Consider the following 11795-nt stretch of genomic DNA (forward strand, 5'->3'; position numbering starts at 1 on the left):
TACCCAGCCTGGAATGCAATGGCATGATCTCGGCTCACCCCAACCTCTGCCTCCCATGTTCAAGCGATTCTCCTGCCTCAGCCTCCTGAGTAGCTGGGATTACAGGCATGAGCCATCATGCCCAGATAATTGTGTGTTTTTAGTAGAGACAAGGTTTCTCCATGTTGGTCAGGCTGGTCTTGAACTCCCAACCTCAAGTGATCCACCCACCTCGGCCTCCCAAAGTGCTGGGATTACAGGTGTGAGCCACCTCGCCTGGCCAAGTTTATCTTCTTTTATTATGAAACCGTCAATCTCTTCCTTGTTGAATTGTGCATTTGCACTTTCAAAGTCAAAGTCTCTCTCAAATTTCATTGGCCCATCTTGCAGTTTACCAAATCTTCCCCTGCTACCCGGCTAAACCCCACACCCTATTCTTGGAGCTGAAGGAGCACCTGGAGATACTTGTCTTTTGCTATCATTTCTGCGTTGTTCATTTACTGGTCTTGAAACATTGTGTACTTCAACTCCCCTGTGCTCTTGATTCTCTATTGCTTTTTAGCTGGTAGTTGGCAAAGGCCTGGTTGATACAGGGCTCCTTCTCCCAGCAGGTGCTGGAGCAGGTAAATGGGCCAAGACAGTCTTCACTGCTTTTCCACGGTTGGGCTTTTCTCAAAGGGCCTAACTGAGGGCTTGGGCGACCTTGAGTTAACTGTGTTTTTAGAGATCTTGTATCCTGTACAAAGCACATTACTTTGGGGTAAGGTACCACTGTTTGATGTTTCTGTTCCAAAGGATGTCAAAGATCTTCCAGCAACACCAACAGCACCAAACCAAACTGCTGCCCAACTGAGGAACTTGGACTGAACTGACCATATGTGGGAATCCTGCCGAAAGGCCCACGAGAACCCACACGCTGGAATGAAGTTGATGAGCCAAGTGAGGACTGCAGGATAGCTGGATCTTGAGGCAAAGAACACTGTGGTTTTGGTAGCTCACAAACAGTGAGGTCTTTAATGTCGCTCCTATGGAATACAATGTATTCCAGTACTTCATCTTGAGGTGGTATTGGACGATCTATCTTCTGTACCAGAGGGTGGAACTTTGGCGAGGGCTACCGTGGGGTTCTCGGTGTCTATGGTGCAGAGGATGCCCTCGTAGCAGATCTCTGCCTTGGAGATGAGGCTGATCTTGCTGCAGAGGGAAGGTGCTCATTTTTTATAAATCAGCTGCGAGCTCCGGGTGCGCGCAGACAGGTGGGTTCCGCAGATCCCACGAGGCTGTAAAGTGATCCGCAGCCTCTGTCCTGCCTACGGCAGCCGCCTCAGACCTCTAACATGGTGGCTCCACTGTATCAGCTTTATTTTCATTTCATTAAAAAAAAATTGAAAACTTCAAAGAACCACCTTGACTTCTAAAATCTGAATAACGATATCTCTTAGGACTTAAATCTTGGATTGTTTTCTAAGATACCTTAAACTACTGCTGAGCAAACTTTGGTCTAAATGTACATATACTAAATAGTATTGCTGTCTTCACAACTCAGCAAAACCGATAGTAATTAAATAATCTATTACTGCTTAGGCCCCTAAGGTAGGCTACATCAAAGACAAATATGAATAAGCCAGTCCTTCCCTCAGAGACCTTACACTGTATAATAGGTGTATTTCATTTTATTTTACGTATGAGTAACTAAAAAAGGTATTGAAATGTATTGAATTAAAATAAACACATCCTCAAATAGCTAAAGCGCAAAGTGGAACAAGGTTGGTACCACTAGAAACATACAAGCACAATGCTATGGAGAGATAAAAGAAACAGAAGGAATTGTGCCTGGCTGGAAGGAAGGCTTCATGTGTAAGGTGACATTTGAAAATTAAGTAGTATGTTAACGAGCTGAAGCAGATGATAGGGTAGGAAAGTTCTCATAAAAGAAAAAGCATTGATGAAGACAAAAAGTTAGGAAATCACAAAGTTAGTCCTAGGAATACCAACCACACCAGTTTGGCTGAGATTCACATTACTGCGGGAGGATGAAAGCATGGTAGGCCCATATTTGGATGGACTTGTGTGCCAGGATGAGAATATTGTACTTTATGCAGCGGAAAATGGCAAACTCGTAAGGATTTTTGGTAGTTAATTGACATAGCTAATCCTGTATTTTGGAAAGACTGATTTGTAGGTGTTAACCATGGACTTCAGTGTGGGAAAGACAAGAGGTAGGGACGTCAATTACATTTCATTATGTTATCCAAGGGAAAAATGACTGCCTGAAACAATGGTAAGAAAGAAGAAATAGAAGAGAGAAGATGGATGCAATGATGGGGTGATTGACCTAGGAACTAGAAGAAAAGAAGAGACATCTGAGATGCTTAAAGAGACAGTATGACTGAGGAAATGGTTCTATTACTAACACAGTCTGGAAACTCGTGGAAAAAAAAGCAGGATGCTTTTGAAGAAGAAGTGATGAGTTTGTTTTTCAACACATCAGGAAGAAATACAAAGGGCTATGGCTTAGAAGAGAGGCTGAGCCTGGGCACAGGCAGTAAAGTATGAAAGACTGAAAACAAAGACCCAACCCTGAGAGGAAGACTTATGTTTAGAAATTAGGAAGAGGAGGAGGACAAAAGAGATCAAACAAACAAACAAACAAACAAAAAGATGAAGACCAGAGAGGAAGCAGGAGAACCAAGAACAATGTTGTATTGTGAAAAACAAGATAGCTAGAATTTCAAGCAAGCAAAATTAATCCATTGTATAAGAAGTTTTAGGAGTATGAAAGCCAGTTGCCTTATTTAAAATGTCAACTTGTTTTGTTCCACTATGGTTTGTGGAATACTGATTCATTTAAACAATTTCCCAGGCAAATTTAAAGAAAAAAATCATTTTGAAAATCCAAAAATAAATTCATTAAAAAACTTGCAGCTGATCTGTGAAATTGTTAAGCAATGATTTGATAAAGATAAACATCACATATGTATTTGAAAGCTTCTGCTTATTGATAAAATATTTTGTTGGAAAAATCGTTTATTCTCTTAGCGATCTGGAGAAAGCATGTTTGCAATTATTCCATTAAAGGCCTAACTGCAATTTTTCTTCTTCCTGGGGGCTGGAAAGAATAATTTTTGAATTAAAACTTATTTTGATTTCAGCATGGTTCTTTGGTGGCCTTCTATTTCTCTCATTTTAAACTTTTAAAATGCAAGGAGTTGTCAAATTAAGCCTTCCTGCCACCAGAAGCTTAATAGTCGAAAGGAAATTGAAATTACTCTGAGGGATGAAGTTCCTTCAGACATGAAGCAATTAGCATTTCTTTGAAAGACTCACAATCTAAGCACAAACAATGTAGGTTTTAAAAAATGAATTAATTAGAAGGATGAATGAGACTGAGAGCTACCAATTTAAAGCTTTCTATATTGTGCTACAGTTTACTTCCAAATGCCAATTCATTCCATTTGAGAATACCTAAGGAGCCACTTATCTAGCAGCTTACTTTTGTTATACAAATAGAGATGGCAAACAGACACAGATGGGAATTTCTTCATCTTCAATGTTCATCCCACCCCTACCACACCCAACCTCTTGAACTGTTGGTATGACCAGGAGTAAGAGAACAAAAAAGACGTGTTCCTATATCTTGAGTTGAAACTAAAAATGTATTTTTTATAAATCAGCTGTAGATTTTTAAAAAAGCATTATAAATATTCCTTTTCATAGGCACTTTGGATTTAAAAAGATTTTAAGTACTAAGTAATATTGAGAGTCAAACACGCTATAAAATTTTATCTATTAAAAATATATCTTGAATTCAAACTGATAGAACTGCAAGGAATAATAACATGAAAATCTCCGTGACCATCCATTGTTTTTCCAAACATTTTCAACCTGCAGTTGTTTGAATGCATCGGTGCAGAACCCACAGGTATGGACAGCAGACTGTATGTTCTTGAATTAAAGACTATGAACTGAATATTTATAGACATCTATAGGTTTGTACATGCATATATGGAAAATTGATCATTGTTTGTATATTAGAAAGTAGCATATTTTATTTATTTATTTTTTGGAGACAGAGTCTTGCTCTGCCGCCCAGGCTAGAGTGCAGTGGCACAATCTTGGCTCAACTTCCACCTCCTGACTTCAAGCAATTCTCCTGCCTCAGCTTCCTGAGTAGCTGGGACTACAGGCTCATGCCACCACACCTGGCTGATTTTTGTATTTTTAGTAGAGATGGGGTGTTACCGAGTTGGCCAGGCTGGTATTGAACTCCTGACCTTGAGTGATCCACCTGCCTTGACCTCCCAAAGTGCTGTGATTACAGGCATGAGCCCCTGTGCCTGGCCAGAAAATAGCATATTTTCTTATATCTTTTCTTACATCACTGTGAAAATTAGTACTCTTAAAAGAAGTGTATTTTATGAAATTGATACAATAGGATAAATTTCCTGGAGACTAATACATAAAATGAAAATCTTCGGAAAAATTAGGAATATTGTATCTCAGAAGATTATAAATCTTGGGAAACAATGAATTGATTGTAGAAACCAAGGCAAATCTGGTATATGTCCTTTTGCTTTATGGTCATTGAAACCAAGGAAGAAAAGACTAATTTAGTTTTAATTTGTATATACAGTAGCTTTAAAAAGATAAAGAGAAACTTTTTCTACTACTTGAAGTCTTCTGTATTCTGAAACTCATTCGTGAGTGACCTCCAACTCTATTTGACTCATGCTTTTGTCTCATTATTACATTGATTTCTTTGGAACGCTGTCAACACTTATTACTAAGACATTCCTCTGCTTACTCATAGTACTGATAAATAGCGTAAGAGGAAATTCAAGAAATGAGAACCGGGTTCTTCTAGCATCCCTTTGAGGTAAGATATTTTCTCACAGAACATGAGATATGGCATTTAGTTAAGCAGCTCTTATTAAGCTATTAAAAGTGTATTACAGAAACAATTCTTTCCATTCAATAGAACCAAAAACCTCTTGTGTGACAAGTCGAGACTTAACTATAAACACTTATTTTAATGACTTCTTGTTATTATATACTATACCGCTAAGACAAGCAGCAGAGTGGTACTGATCATAGACTACTAATAGAATACAGCTTAAGCTGGTAGCTGCCACAATCACTGTATTTCCTTGAGAGGGTGGGATGGAATTCATTTGTAAGGATTTTTCCAGATCACATAAATCATACTTCCTCAAACCGCATATCCTTAGAAACACACACACACACACACACACACACAGGATTTTACTAACAGTGGTCTGTTTAAAATGACCTATAATTTAAAGCTGCATTATGTAATCTCTACATTTATTTCACATGTTCAGACCATGACCCCCTGGTCTGTGATCCAAAGCAGGAGGGTGGTTGATGACTATGGAATCCATTAGCCTTTCTGCTGATTCCATGTGCTTGCATTGCAGATTAGCTATGGTTCTGAAACTTCCAGTTTTAATGGAAACCTCTGTAGTACGTGTGTGTGTGTGTGTGTGTGTGTGTGTGTGTGTGCAGGGGAATGGAGCAGGATATTTCAGAGGAAATTTCATCAGCTCTTGTTGGAATTGGCTAAAAACAGTGGGACTTTTCCATCTGTTCTTTGTCTTTCATGTTTTCCCATATCACAGTTTCTCTCTGCACTGCCGTAGGCCTTCTCTCTCCCCCATGATGCTTTCCAATAATACTCCCAAATGTATCTACCCTTGGAAATTCAAGAAAGTTCCTGCTTTTTTACTGAGTTCCTTCAATAACATGGATAAAAAATAAAAGGAGATCAATTTAAGCTAATTTATATTATCAAGTGGCTTCTCTTCTTATTACAAGCTAATTTTAATAAAAACGAAGTTTGTAACTAGTAATAACCATTAAACCGTTTCTAACAGTCACCTTTATTTCTCTAAATTATGTGTGTTCCCTAATTAAGAGGAAAATATGTTGGCCCATGGTACCTCTTTTCATAGGCACTGATTCAAAACAGTTCTAAAGTTGATTCAAGGAACTTTCAAGGATAAGCGTGTAGTAAATTTACAAGCAATATACTACAATTTGTCTTATACTCCTTCAAATTCTCATCTTCACAGTGATTTGTGAGAGGGCTTAATAGCACACATTCCAGAGCAGACTTTTCCTGAGATGATGTTCTGATCACCAAAGATTTAAGCCCTATTTTACAGTCATTAATTTGTAAACTTTTGCAATGAATCCATAGTAAATCTAACAAATCTCTTGTTTTGAAACCTTTCCGTGGTATCTTCCACAAGTTAAACACATCCATCTTCATTTAAAAGAAAGAAAAAGGATCAAGGAATATCTTCTCTTTTTACACCCATTGTTCCTCCCAGAAATGGAAGTTTCACTCTGACATTTGTGATTTTGCTCTGGGTCTTATCCTTCACGTGGAGAAGAGTAGTCCAGTAGTCCTTTCCCCTCCATCACAGCCACGTGGCTTGGTCAGACATAAAGCGAGATTTGGTCAGAAGAGTGGGATGACAGATGAGACTGGGAAGTAACTGGTAAAATGTAAGTGTTCACTTCAAGGGGAAAAATTAACTACAGAGGAAAGCTAACAAAAAATTAGGAAATAGTTCGAAAAAATGAAAGCCAATGCTACACTCTGTAATTTCATGCGTTTGCAACACAATCTATAAAACAGAGGCAGGGCTTTTGTTATTTCCTTGTTGAAGAGGAAACTATCATAGGTAAGGCTTGTGGAGGGATGGGGCAAAAGGGGAAATTAAACTTTCAAAACTGAGCTAAAACTGAAATATAAATATGTGAAATCAATGGTGTAAATTGTTAAAATTATGTTATGGTTTTTGTTTGTTCTGTGAGTGTAAAGCTCACAAATTTTTCAAGTGGGTTTTCAAACATTTAAACCCTATACCTTTTTTTCTCACAAAAACATTTTACTCAGAATTATAAAAATGAGAACCAATTGCAGATAGGACTACCTTAGCACATCCAAACCCACCCCTGTCTTGTCACCCTCACTTACGAAGAGTTCTTAAGGTCCCTAACATTTTCTAGGAGCATCATGTTAATTCTTTATAACATGGTTCAAAATAAAATCAGATCAATCCCTGGAATATTGCTTTAGCAAAGCATGACATATCAATTGCACTACCTGGGGAGAAACCTATATGGTCATATACATGAAATCTATTCTCTCTGTTTCAACTGAACTCCCACAACTAACTTCACCCCAATATTTTAGTCACACTAAGGCTATGGGAACAAGCATTCAGAAATGCAGGGTGGTTAGCCAATTCGCATAATATTAATTCAATAGGTTTAAAATTATTTATTTAACATTTATTTAGAGAAGAAGCTGTGAGTCTCATGGGGGCAGGGTAGGGAATGTTAAAGCCAGGGATGGGGCCTCAGCTTTGCTCTGCACAACCTACTTAACAAATTAAAGCTCCTCTTTTAAGTTGAACCCACCCTTTGAGAGAGGCAGTTTAATGACCATCTGTTTTTATTCAAAATACTCCTTGGGGGAAGGAGACAACTCACCTCACACTCCAAGCGGCTTATCAAAGTATATCCTTCCAACCAAAGACAAACATGTTCCCTGAGAAGAGAGCTGGTAGATATTTTCTTTCTTCATTTTTTTACATGTCCTGGAATGGTTCAGCAACCAAATAGTTTTATCAATCCTCATGAACACTTCTCTCACATCTTGGCCTTGATTAAGATTTAGGAGAAGACATGGTATATTCAGTACTTTCTGCTTAATGTTCCTGCAAAATCTATCTTGGTTAATCTCAATTTGCTAGTCTGCAAAATAGGAGCCATTAAACCTCTTTATAGATGAGGAAACTGAGTTTCAGAAGTCAAGATACTAAAATTTAGGTAATATAATTCATAAATTACACAGCCTAGATTCAAAATTGTGGTTTGAAATAGCACCATTTGCCCATGACCTTTCCCCTATATGCTGCAAAAAAATAAATAAATAACTTTACTAGACAATACTGTCCCCAATTCTAATATGAAAGAAACAAAGCCAGCTTATGGATGTAAACCAAAGAGATTTGGATTGTATGGACAGAGGATCATGAAGATGTTTTGCTTTATTTTGTTTCTTGTTTGTTTTTTGTTTTTCCTAACTGGAATAAGGTGTATAGTGTGGAGAGATTAAAGAAGGAGGGAAATGAGAAGGCTTAGGTTCATTTTTGAAAAATTGAAATGCTAAACCCTTATTTTGCTATTGTTATCTAACATGTATTCAGAATTTACTTACACAACCTTGATCTAGTACTACTGTAATCACCATTTCTAAGGCTTCTGGAACCACATGGCAACTGGAACTACACATCAAGTATTCCTCATCTGAGTCCTTAGATATGACAGGATGAGCTCCGAGAGGTCCATAAACATAGAAATTGGAGGCAGAGTTTTACCTGTGAGTGACTTTCTCTGGGAAGAGGTTCAATAGTTCTTTCAGATCATGAAGAGGATCCATGAGATAAAAGTAGTTAAGGAAAGCAAAACTTCTATAGCTTCGTGTTGCAGTCCTAAGGAATCTTGCCCTTTCTCATGACTTGTATAACCTCAAGCCTGCACTCTCTTTAGGACTTACACATAAAATTTAATCTCCTAATGAATATCAAACTTAAGACGTCCTATAGCTTTGCAAACTCAGAATATAAAAATGTGTGCATGTGCATGCATTACATACACATTCCCCTCTTCATCTCTTATCTCATGTAGTGACAATACCGTCCTCTTCTCATCCGTCCAGGAAAGCTGGTACTCATCTTATTATTCCCTCTCTGCTTCTTTCAAACAAACACCAAACACTGCTAATTATATACCTCATAAGAAACTGTTGAATCCATTCTCTTTTGTAGTTCTACATTGGCTTTTACAACCTCCTTCCTTTGTGATCTCTTTCAATCATCTACTCCACTTACTTTAAGTGGCTCTTCAAAGATGTTGATACTTCTCGTGGCACACAATGTCTACAACAGTTTTTCATCTTTCCCAGTATTTTGCCTATATACTTAATATTCCCGTTTCATAACTACATCTTTTGTAGAACAAATTCCCTTTACATTTGTATTTAAACGCTTTCTCTTTGTATTGCATTCATTCGGATTGTAACCGGGTCATGAGATACAAGGGAGAACAAAGAGATGTCACAAAGTCGCTCCCAATTCCCTGATCGGGAGGCGGATGCATTCAGCTCCCTCCTCATCTGATTCCCTCCCACCCCGCCCCCGCCCCATATGTCCGAGGTTCTTGGGCTCCCAGGCCCCAGGAATGAGGAAGAGGCCCTGGCTGGGGTCAGCTTATCAGTGAAGTAAATATTGGACCGAAAGAGTTTTGCAGACAGTGATTTATTAGGCAGAGAGAGAGAGAGAGAGAGAGAAGTAGAGAGAGCTCCCACATTGCCATGAGAGAGGAATCTGAAGCGGATACCTGCACAGGCAGAGAGGGAAAGACAGCTCCCACATAGCTGTGAAAGTGGAATCCGAGAGAAGGAAATCCCCACTGGTAAGGGGCAGTGGAGTTTTACCTTTGAAGTTATTCCCGCCCCCATTCATGTTTTTGTCCAATGAGAGGACATCTTTCAAACTTCCTCTGGAGTGATTGATCTTTGACTCTGATCCCAGATTGGTTGCTTGAGCCCACAAAAAAAGCCCTCCTTCCAGGGCTTTTGGCGGGCTTTCTGAACAAGGGAAGCTCACCTGGAATTTTACCTAGCTGGCAGGAGGACAAAAGAACTCTAGGTTCCTGGATGGGGAGGTGGATGGAGGCATGACACTGGGAAGTTCTTGCCTTTGAAACCACACCCCTTGTGGACCCCAGAAGAGTAGTTAACATAGTCCATCACAATCTTTCTCTCATCCCCCACAAATTTCTATCAAAATTAATGACTCTTTTTTGAAGCCTCCCTGACTGCCCAAGGATGAATTAAATGCCCCTTCTCTGTGCTTCTGTCTAAAGCAGTGGTTCTCAAACTTTAGTTACAACAGAATCACCTAGAGGACTTGTTAAAATATAAATTGCTGATTCAAATTCTGATTCAGCAGGTCTTGAGGTAGAGCCTGAACATCTGACCAGGTCAAACAGCTATCATCCAGGATGTAGCTCCACAGCCACTGAACTGGGTCAACTCCTGGGTCACTCTGGTTCATACAAATCTCCAGCCAAGATGATGGCTCAACAGATTACTAAGTAGCAATCTCTGCATAAGGTTTGTTCCCTACCATCAGCCACTCTTCTCAGAAGGGGTTCTAGAACTTGGACAGCATGTAGGGTTATGAATCACTGCCTACCAAGCACACCTGCCCCAGAGGTATTGATTCATATGACTTTTTTTTTTACTGAAGTACTGGCATTTTATCGCCTGCAGCAAAATTCACTGCTCATAGAAATACTTTTATTGATTTGATCTCCAAATTTTTCAATTGACTGACTTTTAGGAGAGAATTATCAAAGCTATTAGAGTTGTAACATCTCTGAACTAAAATGATCTGGACATTTTTCTAGCTTTCAGAAGCAGCAACAAACTGAACAATTATTTACTTCTGCAAGTAATTATGAGTGACAGCGAAAAAAATAGTTTTACAGTTATTTGGAAAACTAATTCATATTTGCAAAGATAAAACCGTCCTTTCAAACTGTTGAGAAATATGGCTGTATAAAAAGAAATGATTAAAGATTTTCTTCTTCCATTATTGAATAAATGTATCTAAAAACAGTCAGGCAATTTACCTATTTGAAAAACAAATGTGCTAGCAGATTTCTTAAGAAGGACCTCTTCTTCCATGGTGCTGACCTTACTAGGGTCATGATGCACTTTACATTACATAGTTGGAAACAAGCAGCAGTAGAACTCATTGTATCTTAATACCTGATTCTCTGTTTTGAAATTCTTTGAAGGTCATTTTCCTGTTTCAGTTTAAGAAGTCAGAGAAAAAATTTATGTTGCATACCTTTACAAGATAACTTTTCCGTGACCCGAGAAACATAGGAACACAAAGGAAGATATGGCTTCTTCCTCTACCCCTGCCCCATTTGAAGATACTCCTTTTTGTTAGCATGTATTAAATCAAACATTCTTTTAAAAACTGTCTTCAACATGTTTGAAATTATGTAGCATGTTTAAGACATTACCTACTTCATTCACATGAATAAATAGGCATCTCTTACATGATCTGTTCAGTATCTACTGCCTAATGAATGTTAAACATCCTGGACTCTGCGTTTCCCCTTTGAGTCAAAGGGGGTGCTTGTCATTTGCCCTCTCACACATGGATTAGAAAAAGAGCCTCAACAGCCCCTTTTCTAGCAGTCAGTTTCTGCCAGATCTCTTTTAATCTGAACCAGAGTCCGTAACGGGCAGTCTCACTGGATGCCTAAAGGTCCTTCTAACTCTATGGGGTATAGTAACTTCTTTCCTGAATCCCCTCAGACTTTAGGCAAACTGGAACTAGCAGGCTTCTGTGGACTTCCTAGATGTAACAATGCCTTTATCAAAATCACCTATAATTATGCCCTTGAAGCAGGACATTTCTGTTTAGTTTTCTTTGTATAGTGCCACACACAGATGTTTACTCAATGCTTTCTAGTGATCCAAATCAGCCTGGTAATCTACATTTTTTCAAACTATATTGATGCCAGCATAGATGGTTTTAATTCATGTTTACCTATTGGGGGAATGACCCAAGATTCTCAATAGTGCATCTTTTAAAATGAATTCTTATCCCCAACCTCCCAACCTCCTCTACATAGAAACCTAGTACTCAGCACCACATTGAAGCAGTCAGGGAAAGGAGAACTATCAGAAGATAAAG

General features: G+C 38.6%; 1 pseudogene; it reads right to left on the bottom strand.

The window, feature by feature from the left end:
- Nucleotides 1-9539, bottom strand: part of LOC108312867 — a 9997-nt pseudogene extending 458 nt beyond the window's left edge.
- Between the last annotated feature and the right edge of the window lie 2256 nt (nt 9540-11795).

The sequence above is a fragment of the Cebus imitator genome, unplaced genomic scaffold (genome assembly GCF_001604975.1).
Source record: "Cebus imitator isolate Cc_AM_T3 unplaced genomic scaffold, Cebus_imitator-1.0 Scaffold130, whole genome shotgun sequence".
NCBI lineage: Eukaryota > Metazoa > Chordata > Mammalia > Primates > Cebidae > Cebus > Cebus imitator.